At 37.4% G+C, this 12,770-nt stretch overlaps 1 protein-coding gene across 1 annotated transcript in view; it reads right to left on the reverse strand.

Annotated features, from left to right (window-relative positions):
- LOC112826432 (limbic system-associated membrane protein-like) overlaps positions 1-12,770 on the reverse strand; it is a 335,729-nt gene that overhangs the window by 45,770 nt on the left and 277,189 nt on the right. The gene's annotated exons all lie outside the window — the stretch shown is intronic.

The raw sequence follows: 12,770 nt of genomic DNA on the forward strand, positions 1-12,770 counted from the left end.
TAAAAATTGATGTAATTGGTCTCTATTCTAAAAGATATCCCTCACCAGCAGTGAGACTGCTAAAGATTATTTTCAGGGAGATAGCATAACAACTCTTGCTCAGATTTTGGGAGTCATCAGAACTGTGCCATGGGTTCCAGGCTGGAAGCAGAGGCAGCAATGAGCAGGAATGACTCACAAAGAGATAATAAAACATTCATAGAACAAAGTATTTAATTTATGGAAAAATCAATAGGTTCTTGTTTTTTTATTTAATTTAATTCTATGCCTTGCTAAAGAGATATGCTAGAGAGTAATGGCCCTGGCTGCTGAAGACTAAACTTACACAATTGTCTCTTTTTTCATGTTGGTTTGGGTTAAAATTGGGGATTTCATGGGCAGGTACCAGTCAAGGCAATTTGTTGAGTCACTTTGAATGAGAATCCACCAAAGATTATTCTGATCATAATAGTTGTTTAGATATTTGCACTGTCAATTGAAGATATATATTGATCATTATGTGTGTGTGTGTGTGTGTGTGTGTGTGTGTGTGTGTGTAATATACATTTTCAGGAGGGTCTTTAAGGTCCTGGGAAACTTGCCCTGTGAGGAATCTGCTCATACTCCTGCTGTGGAAGGTAGTAGTAACTTCCCGATCTTCTTCAGGGCTGAAGACTCAAAGGAAGTTGCAGTATCTTGAATTTTACCCAGTAAATTCTCACAAAAAGTGCAACTATTATGCTGCCACCATCACAAACATGGCCTGATATCAGGGCCCGATTTTCAAAGGGTAACTGTTCACATTTAAAAATAAAATAAAATAAACTTATTTTGATCAGAAGCATTCAAGACCACAAAAATATTTAGTTCTGATAGTAAACAGAATTCTTCTCCAGTTTGTGGACCGAGAGTTCTGAGGACAATCTGAAGTCCTCCAACATGATATCAAAGAACATGGCAAATGGCTATTTTAACTACCATAAGCAAATCTCATGACAGAAGGTAAAGATAGATTCTGTCTTCAAAAAGTTTAACTATCTCTTCACCCTCGAAGCCGACATGATGAATGAAATATTTGGCTTTGCTATTTTCATTGATCAAATAAGCTAGCTAATTGACAAATGAATGCTGCAGGATTTTAGGTACAGCTGTATTGCTTAAGTCATTCACTGTCAACCTATGCACATTTATATTACTCCTTAAAGGTCAGTCCAGACCAGTTTATTACAGCACACAGGAGACATATTTTTAGACCTATAATGCTTCTCATCGTTCCTATATTTGGAAGAATGGGGAAGATGTAGCAAGAGACAACGATGTTTTCTGTTCTCTCACCAGCCGTGCATTGCATGACTCATTTCAGTATAGAGAGAAGAGCATTGTGCCTGCAGAGTTTTCTTTGGGGTACAGTATCTTGCCTGTGGTTCTTATGGAATACGTGTTCTACTCTTCCAAATAAGCAAAGAGGCACAATAAAAGAGAGATAGTTTTATCAGCCCAAAATGTTACCACGACTTCTTCAAGTTTCTACAAGTTACAAATACATGTGATTACAGACATAGGAGGGGAGACCCAAAGGATTCCTGAACACTAGGTTGGACTTTTCAGAATGAGGAATGATCTTCGGTCTTTGAATTAAAGTCTTATAGCATGATGGAAAGGGTCTGTGTAGTTCTCACTCTGAACTACACTTGGTAAATTAAGACGTTTTGTTTAGTTTTTTAGAGGTTGATTCTTTTCTCCTGTAGACATGGACACTGAAAAAACTTGAGGAAAAGCCAAGTGCAATCACTTGAATATACCACCAGGTGACAGTGTTTCTAAAATTAATCTGATTCGAGAGCACCGGGACCTGTTTTTGTAGATGGGACCACATTTTAACAGACAGGTGAATGAAAAATCACATGACTGTTTTTAAATAGTAAGTCAAACCACTAACTGAATTTCTTTTCCTAATTACAATTATTTAAATGTGATGAGATCACACACCTAAGTGACAGTGATGGAAGGTTACTCTAGTGCTGGATAGGCCAGAATGACTGGATCATCTTAGAAAACTGGTAAGCAGTTTGAAAAGCTAATTTTCAGCAATTCCTCTGAAAATCAGATCAGCTGAATTAAACTAAAGAAGGTACACAATGTAATTCATATTTTTTACATGATGGCAACAAGACACAAAAACATTGAGACTTTAAGGCAACAGATAGCAACAGGTTTATAGCAGAATGACATTCATGTAATTTTGCCCAAAAGATAGATCTTAAGTGCTTATATTTACTAATGTAGATAAAATACGTACTTGGGATTCATTTGCTGAAGTGGTCATAATTTCAAGAAAGTGAAACTATAGAGGGGGAAATGTTTCAACTAATCCAAAGAAAACGGGAAATTCAGGTTACTGGAAAACATAGGAAGAAGAGGGAGAAGGGAAAAATGATCAGTGGTTTTCTCTGTAGGCTTGGAGTTTGATAACTAAAAAGGGACCTTGGCCTGAATGGAATAGTCACAGAAATAAAATCCATATATAGTTATATATGGATATATATTATAGTTAGGAGGATGCCATTGCCCAACTGGTTAGAGTTGATGGCTTAAGTTCCATTCATTTCTACTAAAATGTCTCAAATACACTCACTGCCAAGGTGACTGAAATTCTATTTATAGTTTATTGGGAACCATTACATTTTATATTAAAATTTATTTACAGTAAGTGGCAGAACTATGACATACGTGTAGACCCCCTCATTATAAATAGAATTCTCCCTGTTACATACCATTCAACCACTGCCTACTGTTTCTACATATAGGAAGGTAGAAGATAGATGAATAGAAGGGGTTTAGGAGAAGGGTGAGAAGAATCGGAGGGAGGGATATTTCAGAATGTTGTACATTAGTAAAGAAGGGTGAAAAAATAATTCTAGCTGGAAAAAGAAGTAGCACATTCTCAGCCTTCTATTTCACTTTCTCCTCTTCCTTCCTCTGTTCCCATTATGCCCCCTATTCTCATTACTACTTCTATATCTTCCTATTCTAATAACTTCCCCAAATCCCCAGTTAAATTACAGAACAAGGCAGGGAAAGGAATGACTCCTTAACATTGCTTATCAACTCTAGTCATTCTCTTTAGAACATATATTAGTTTTCCTCACCAAAGCGAATAATGGGGAAAAAAAGATAAAAAAATAATTTTTCATTTCCTCTTATATAAGTTTTATCATTTATTTTTTCTAAAAATATGTATTTTATCTAAGTTTTCTAGTGTGTTGGCTTAAAAATGTTTATTTATTGCTCTTATGATATAAACATTTCTACTATATCTTAATGATGTAGCCTTTTATACATATCAATGATTTTTCTGCCTTCTCTTTTTTTACTTGATCAAGTGTTGCATAGGCTTTCTTATTTTATTAGCCTTTTCAAAATAATGAGCTTTTGAATTTATTCAGCTTCTCTATTATCCCATTTGAATATTTCTTCTTCCCCATCTTATAAATACGCATACCTTATTTTATCCCGCTTTGCTTTATTGCACCTTGCAGATTGCATTTTGTGCAAACTGAACGTTTGTGGTGACCCTGCAATGAGCAAGTCTATTGGTGTGTTTGCTCACTTCTCCTAACAGCATTTGTTCACTTTGTGTCTCTGGCTCACATCTTGGTAATTCTCACAGTATTTCAAACTTTTCACTATCATTATATTTGTTATTGTGACCTATGGTCAGTGATCTCTGATCTTTGATGTTACTGTTCTAATTGTTTAGGTGTGCCACCACCACGCCATATATAAGATGGTGAACATAATCCATGAATGTGCGTATTCTGACATGCTCCAGCAACTGGCTGTTCCCCATCTGTCTCCCCTTCCTGTGGTACCCTATTTCCTGAGACAGAACAATATTGAAATTTGGCCAAATAATAACCCTACAATGGCCTCTAACTGTTCAAGTGAAAGGAAGAGTGACACATCTCTACTTTAAGTCAAAAGCTAGAAATGATTAAGTTTAGTGAGAAAGACTCTTCAAAAGCTGAGATAGGTCAAAAGCTAGGCCTCTTGCACCAAACAGTTAGCCAGGTTGTGAATGCCAAAGAATAAGTGCTTGAAGGAAATTAAAAGTGCTACTCTGGTAAACACACAGATGATAAAAAAAGTGAAACAGCATTATTGCTGATGTGGAGAAAGTTTCAGTGGTCTGGATAAAGGATCAAATCAACCATACATTCTCTTAAGTCAAAGCCTAATCTAGAACAAAGTCCTAACTCTCTTCAATTCTGTGAAGGCTGAGAAGTAAGGAAGCTGCTGAAGAAAAGTTGAAAGCTAGCAGAGGTTGGTTCATGAGGTTTAAGGGAAGAAGCCGTCTCTGTAACATGAAAGTGCAAGAGGAAGCAGCAGGTGCTGATGGAGAAGCTGCAGCAAGTTCTCCAGAAGATCTAGCTCAGATCATTAATAAACATGGCTACACTAAACAAGAGATTTCCAATGTAGATGAAAAAGCCTTCTATTGGAAGAAGATGCCATCTAGGACTTTCATAGAGGAGAAGTCAATGCCTGGCTTCAAAGCTTCCGAGGACAGGCTGACTCTCTTGTTACAGACTAAGGCAGCTGGTAACTTAAAGTTGAAGCCAGTCTTCATGTACCATTCCAAAAATCATAGGGCCTTTAAGAACTATGCTGAATCTACTTTGCCTGTGCTCTATTAATGGAACAACAAAGCCTGGATGACAGCACATCTGTTTACAACATGGTTTACTGAATATTTTAAGCCCACCCACTATTGAGACCTAGCACTCAGAAAAAAGAAAAGATTTCTTCTAAAACATTACTGCTCATTGATAATGCAACTGGTCATCCAGGAGTTCGGATGGAGATATACAATGAGATCAATGTTGTTTTCATCCCTGCTAACACAACACCCATTCTGCAGCCCGTAGAGTGAGGAGTAATTTCAACTTTTAAGTCTCATTATTTAAGAAATACATTTTGTAAGGCTATAACTGCCATGGATGGTGATACTTCTGATAGATCTAGGTAAAGGAAATTGAAAATCTTCTGGAAAGGATTCACCATTCTAGATGCCATTAAGAACTTTCATGATTCATGGGAAGAGGTCAAATGATCAACATTAACAGGAGTTTGAAAGAAGTTGATACCAACCGTCATTGATGACTTTGAAGCTTCAAGATTTGACTGCAGTTAACTGCAGATGTGGTGGAGATAGAAAGAGAACTAGAATTACAGCCCAAAGATGTGACTGAGGGGATGTAATCTCATGATAAAATGTTAATGGAAGAGCGGTTGCATCCTAATGGGTCAGCAAAGAAAGTGGTTTCTTGAGATGGAATCTACTCCTAGTGAAGATGCTGTGAAGACTGTTGAAATGACAACAAAGGATTTAGGATTTGACATAAACTTAGTTGATAAAGCAGTGGCAGGGCTTGAAAGGATTGACTCCGATTCTGAAAGAAGTTCCACTGTATACAAAATGCTACCAAACAGAATCTCATGCTACAGAGAAATCTTTCATGAAAGGAAGAATCAACTGATGGGGCAAACTTCATTGTTGTCTTATTCTAAGAAATTGCCACAGCCATCCCAATCCTCAACAGCCACCACCTTGATCAGTCAGCAGCCACCAACATAGAGGCAAGACCCTGCACCAACAAAAAGAAAACTCACTGAAAGCTCAAATGACGGTTCGCATTTTTAGTGATAAAATATTTGTAATTAAAGTACATGTGTATTTTTAGACATAATGCTATTATTGCATACTTAATAAATTACAGTATAGTATAAACATAACTTTTATATACAATGGGAAACAAACAAACAAACAAAATCCTCTGACTTGCTTTATTGTGATGTTTGCTTTATTGTGGTGGCCTGAAACCAAACCTGCAATACCTCTGAGGTATACCTGTACTCTCTTTTTCTGAAACTCCTATTAGGCCTATTTTGGAATTCTCAGTCTGTTTGAGTCAGGGTTCTTCAGAGAACCAGAGCAGAATATCTATATGTATCTCTGTATATTAGCCTTTCAATTATTTGGATGATAGCATTCAGATCTTCCTCTGGTCTTCCCTAGGTAAATAGCTCCAGTTCTTAAAAAATAAAATCTCATATGCCAAATGTCTTTTAAAAAAAGTGCCATAGAGGCAATTGTGAATGAATCTTTTTCACTGAAATAGCAAACAGCAAAATAGTTTCTGCTTTTTATTCTGCATTCCAGTACCATTCATTACATATCTCTGTTCTAAAATATGTAACATTATAATGTGATTCTTGGTTTATAGTTCTTCATCTACCACTAGGCTGGTGGTCTTAAGAGCAGGAATTGTACTTGGAATATAATTGATCCCTACTATAAGCTGGTGGCTTTGAATTTACAAATTTAAGACAATTTAATATTATCAGACCACGAAGCATCTCTTTTTCTGTGGGCTTGGCACTGAACTATGTATGTGGGTAAAATAGGTGAGACACGACTTAATAGCTGCTATTACTTGTAGAAACAAAAGAAGCCTTAGAGATCTTAGCCGACAAAGAGCCCAATATAAGTCAATAGTATGTTGTTTCCTTTTAGACAAAATGCCTCCTTGAGTGCAGAGAAAATGTCTTATTTTTCTTTCCATCATCAGTACTAGCACATCAATTGGAATAGTAACTATGTGTTGTATGAATGAATAGCAACACTAACAAAAGAGGAGATGTTGACATGATAGTGTATATTTCAAAAGGGAAATACAATCTGACAAGGGTAATGAAAGAAATTCTTAGATACCTAAAGAGTTGTCAGATAGAAGATGGATTAAGACTCTTCTGTGTGATTCAAGTGAACAGAATTATATCTATTTGATAAAAGTTACAGGCAAATCAATTTGGGCCTAAAAGAAGATATTTATGACAATTTTAACTATATAAAAATAGAATGCCCCATTTTTGTGGTATGAGGAGGCTGAAACACAACTTATAGGTATTGTTGAAGGAATTAATATGAATCATAAAAAAAATTGGGCAAAATGAAAACTGTGGAATTAGTATCTCATGGTTAGAGGTAAAGGTGGGTCATTATTCCCCTTAATTCTAATGTAACCTAAGGTTCTCTTTATTTTTGGTATAGCTTTGTCAGACTATTGATTTGAATTGAAACTGCAGTCAACTTGACAGCAAAGTTTGTTTGTTTTTTTTTCCACAAATCTAAATGTTCAACTTGGCATATATTCTTGCAGTCTTATTTTCTGAGATTGTATTATTATTCCAAATTCCTGAAAACTTTTAAAATTCCAGGTCTGCTCTTCAGTGTGTTATGTGTTCCACCACATTCCTATTACACGCCCAATCTCTGTGCTTTATCTCCTCATAGAATCCATTAAAAGAAATGTTGATTCTTACCTTAAGAAATTCCCTCTGGGTGAGCTCAGTTTTTAAAAATTCTACTCATTTCTCTCCATTCTGTCACCAATGGTATCAGGGCATATATCCTCTCATGCTTTGCTAATATTCATCTATGCTACATATCCTCATCTTCTAATAAACAGTTTTGTAAAATGGTCAGAAAAGCACATGAGGTCAGTCTGACATCACCTGATTTTCAGTGACCCCGTCCCAGCTCAGAGTAACCACCATTTTCTTTTCTCACAATTAAGTTAGTAATTTGTCTGTAATATTTTTCAAAGAATTGGTAATTAACAGGTCCTACATTGGATGGTTGAAGACATCTACTCCTCACTCTTTAAAAAAAAATGGGACCCAATTTTTCTCATCTCTGGTCTTCTGGTCCATTATTTTTGATTTTTCAAAAGTCCCAAATCAGTTTTATTGATTTTATCAGCAGGCACTGGGGCATATTTCATCTGATCAAGGACAATGAAAGTCACTTAAGTTAGTTAGATGCTCTCCGTATTTCTGTATGTTTTGAGCTTCATCTTTTCCAGTTTAAAAATCTTTCTTCATTGGGGTGCCTGGGTGGCTCGGTTGGTTAAGCGACTGCCTTCGGCTCAGGTCATGATCCTGGAGTCCCGGGATCGAGTCCCGCATCGGGCTCCCTGCTCGGCAGGGAGTCTGCTTCTCCCTGTGACCCTTCCCCCTCTCATGTGCTCGCTCTCTCTCTCATTCTCTCTCTCAAATAAATAAATAAAATTCTTTAAAAAAAAAAAAATCTTTCTTCATTACCTAAATGACAATTTCAAAACTGGAAAAGAGTGGCTCTATTCTTTCCTTTTTATCTGAACCTAGCTCTTCTTTATTCTTTCCCTTAATTTGAATGAAACTAATATATAATTTTTTGTCCTTACACATTTTTCCTGCGGTTCACCTAATTCTAATTTTAAGATTTCCAAACACTCTTCTTGGAGATTTGTGGCATTGTTTAATCATTTTTTTCCTTCATCACGTCCTAATCCTTGATTTTGTTTTCCTACAAAAATGTATGCTGCTTCTGTTCATAAGGAACGGTGTGCAGTTTGCATGTGTACCCTCAGAGCTAAACAAGAACGTCACCAACAAATAAGGGACTGTGTTGGATTTGTCGACTATTTATTCACACAAATTGACCAGTTAGCCAATATCCTTTTATACGGAACAGAAAGTTACTTTGCAGACATGGGTTAATGTTTAGAAAATGTCACATAGGCAGTTCCTGCTCACCTTCTCTGGATTATGATTATTAGGAAGACCTCAAGTTAGTCCAGTGAGGAGCAATGTAAGAAATTTACCTTATTCTCCTATATTTTGAAGCAAAAACCTTATATGTTGCTACAACATAAAGGACTTTGGTCATTTTACCTTTGTAGTTATACCCAATTCCAAATAAAAGAAGTTGTTTGGAGCACAAACCAGTGTTCGAGGTAGATATGGAGCTGCTAATAAGTCAAGGCAGTTTTTAGCCGTGTGGGAAATTCGTGGATATGTAAGTCCTAGGGAGTTAACGACACCAGAAGATAATGACAAGCCATCCAGCATCTTTCATCCATTTAATCTCAGGGACTGAATTTACTTGCCTTTAAAAAAATGCATCTGTCAGAGTAATTTAACATGCGACTGGTAAACAGAAAGAGGTCTATTCCAGACTCAGAAAAAATGAGTAACTGATATTGAACAATAGTCCCCAGTATGTTTCAAAAGAATGACAGCAGTTTGCAGTAGTATATGCATATAGCAAACTACTGATTTTGGACAACAGCACCTACTTTCTGCTCTCCGCAATCACAGACATCAATAGAGAAAATGGCACCGGCTATGAAAAGACTAATTATAATAGGGGCCCACTGCTATGCTAAGGCACAGTCACAGAGCAACTGATTGCATAAGATCATCTATTCAGCCCCTAATGATCTGTTGTTAGTGCTCTGTTCAACCTTCTGCTAGGCACCAATTATGTTTACAGTTAGCAGTTTGGGTACATATTTACTTCTCTGGAGAGTGGGTTTAGGTGCAGAATTGTGGTGAATGGATCACAATATGGCCCTCCCGCCCTACAAGTGCAGCCTCCAGGAGAACCTGCAGTATAGCTCGAATTGTGCTGAAAGAAAGAGAAAGGAAAGAGGAAGAGAAAAACAGTATGGCAAAGGGCACTGGTGGGCAGGGTGGGGTAGGAGAGGAGGTTGTGCACTGCTTTTGCTGCCCCTAACAGGAAATTACAACAATCCAAAAGGCTTGGTCTGTGACTAAAGAAGCATTTGTTCCCGATCATTAAACCTGGCTTGCTCACCAGAAGGATTTTACAGTCCTTTTGACCATGTTGAAAATTTGAGGATGGAGATAATCCCTTTCACTCCTGTTTTTTGTTGGTCTGCAAAACTGTTTGAGAGATTGAAACTTGGGCATTTGTCAGTAAGGTCTAATGCACATTTTGCTCTCTTTCAATGGGTGTTCAGCAGACTTCAGATCTATAAAAATTCGACTTAGTTGTTGCCTGTTTTCTCATCTATGGGGGCTGGGCAGCTCAGCGTTATCTGAGAGGTACCAGCTATTGCTATTACAGACAGCATTCAGTGGTCCATTTATCTGAATATGTACGGTTACTCTGCAAGATCTCAGGGAAGGAGACTGTTGTGATGGTGATGCACTTCTTTTTTGATGGAGCTCTTGAATAAATATCATTTTTTTTAAAAGGGGGGCTCTGAGTGACTGGAAGCATTTCTCATACACATACTGACTTCAGCAGCTGAGAGATACATGAAAACGCCTTGTATATCGACATCTCTACCAAAATATATACATGTGGTTGAAACAGCAAATATCTTCCTACTATAGCACTGAATATTACTCACGGTATATACAAAAAAGCAATAATGACCTTCATTAATCTGACTGCAATTAACATTTTCAATTATTAGATGACTTAATACAATGTTGAACCGAATGTATAAAGCTGATTCGAAAGTAGATGGACTTTATTAAAATCATTTAGCGTGCTTTCATTAGTAAATTATACTCTCCTGACCTCACGAGTGTGTTAGAATTTCACACACTTGCTTTTCACGGCAGAGGCCTGAGCTTAGTCATCACTTTCAATTAAACTAACACAAGAAATAAGGCCTGGAGGTTATTTAAGTCAACAAAATTTTGTTTTTAATTCCCAATATACAAATAGATCTCCAATTCATCAAATAGCTAATTATTCTCCCTTATTGTGGACTCTAGCTATTGTTTGATAATTGAGTCTAATGTCTGCACCTGTCAACTTAAATATCCTTAGATATTTAGCTTAAAGAACCTTTTGAAAGCCTCAAGAATAAGGAGGCATTTTTTAGGAGGACTATTATGACTGGTTTTAAAATTGCAAATGGATGCTTTAGTTGAAATAATTCAAATACCAACTACATGGTAGCAGAAAGAAAAGTGAAAAATGGCATTTCTATTACCAGTAAAGACTGGCCAGGGGTGCCCGGGTGGCTCACTCCATTAAGCATTCAACTCTTGGTTTTGGCTCAGGTCATGATCTCAGGGTTGTGAGATCGAGCCCGGTGTCAGGCTCTACACTGAACATAGAACCTGTTTAAAATTCTCTCTCTCCCTCTCTCTCTCTCTCTACCTCTCCCCCCCCCCCCCCGCACTCTCTCTTTCTCTCTTAAAAAAAAAAAAAACTGGTCAAAGAAAAGCTAGAAATGGAGATGGAAAGGGCAGAAGACTGCATGGGGCTGAGGGCCAAGGAAAGGTGTTTGATGCTGAGTGATGCAAGCTTACAGAAGCCATAATGGTTAAGGATGTGATAAAAAGAGGCACATAGCTAACTACCTCAAGGGCTAGAAAAATGTCATAAGAGAGGGAACAAGCAGTTTTTAATTCGACCTGAAAATGTGAGAAGCAAGTTTTAAAACACAAAGAAAAATCTGAAGATATATTGGTATAATACAAACTACTAATTTGGAGAAGAGAAACCTGCTGAACAGGTAAAAATCTAAATTGCTAAATGTACTAAAGAAAAGCAATTTCACTACTTTAGCATATGTGAACTATCTTTGGCTCATAAAGTATTTCCAGGTAGTGTCCTACTGGATCCCCTGTAAGGATGGGGAGAGTCATTCCATAGCATCTCGGTTGAGGCAGGGCACATAGACATAGGCTCTATTCCATCCTTAACTAGTATAGAGCTTCTTCTTGACACAGTCCACTTTAAACCCTATTACTTCAAAAATCCTTCCATATGTGAGCAAAGGTAGGCCCTGAGGATACTGAGCTGAAATTCAAAGTCATTAGGCATCAAGAACCTTGTAATTTAATGAGGGAGACAGAAAAGTAATAGTAGAATTTATGAATGTTGCATTAGATCATGAGAGAAACATGCATATGTATAGGGTGTGATTGGGTTACAAAGGAGGGCATTTATTCATCTCAGCCTGAACTGAGGTGGAGGGGACATAGTAAGAATGGGTTTCCTAAGGATAGTCACATGTCAGTTGAGTTTTTAAGGATGTGTGGGAGTTAAGCAAGTATAAGTAGCAGGAATGGGCATTCCAAGGGAAGGCAATGATATCTTCAGAGGTCTGGAGACCAGAGGGACATTGGTTTGATTGGAGACCACATAAAATTCACTGTAACTCTAAATACAGAAGCCGGTGTCTACTCCATCTTTAAATACACTTTTTTTTAAATACAAAAATATCTATTATGCCTCTTCTGTGTATCAGTTAAGTTTCCTCCCTCAAGATGTTCAGTTAAGGTGGAGGGGAGGGACAGGAAAATCAGGCTTGGCTATTGAACCATGCAGATTGGACACAGTGCCTGCCATGTGCCAGGGCTGCCCATGGAGACCAAACTCCAGGAACTTGATGAACTCTGCTGGGAAGGAGCAGGTCATTCAACTTCACCAGTTCTTGAAAACACAGACCAAAGACCTCCCCACACCACAAGCTCTGCTGGCCACTTAATTCTAGATACATGGAGAGGGCTGAATAGGTGCATGTTTCTTTTTAAATGAGGCACTCAGAATTGACACAAGACTGTAGCCATAAGACCACCAATTCATTGGGGGACAAAGGATTAAGAATTTCTTATAGCTCTGTTTGGTGTTTTCTTCTTTTTAGATTATCTGACTATTCTGGACCTGACCTCAGACCTACCTAACTATCCCTTACCTCTAGTCTAAACAAAATTCTTGGACCATTCTTCCTCACCAGGCTTGTTTAGTTCTGGCCCCAGATCAAGTCTGATATGACCTCTAGGTAGAAAAGTTGTTTTAATTTTATTATGTTTTAAAAATGTTAAATGCCAAGACATTCTTTGGGCATATTCTCATTCCCATTCTTGCAATACACACTATGATTAATAGCAAACATCTCTTGAGGGCTTTACTA

Source organism: Callorhinus ursinus, unplaced genomic scaffold (genome assembly GCF_003265705.2).
Source record: "Callorhinus ursinus isolate GAN/ISIS: 27379988/994484 unplaced genomic scaffold, GSC_fseal_2.0 scaffold1, whole genome shotgun sequence".
Classification (NCBI taxonomy): Eukaryota; Metazoa; Chordata; class Mammalia; order Carnivora; family Otariidae; genus Callorhinus; species Callorhinus ursinus.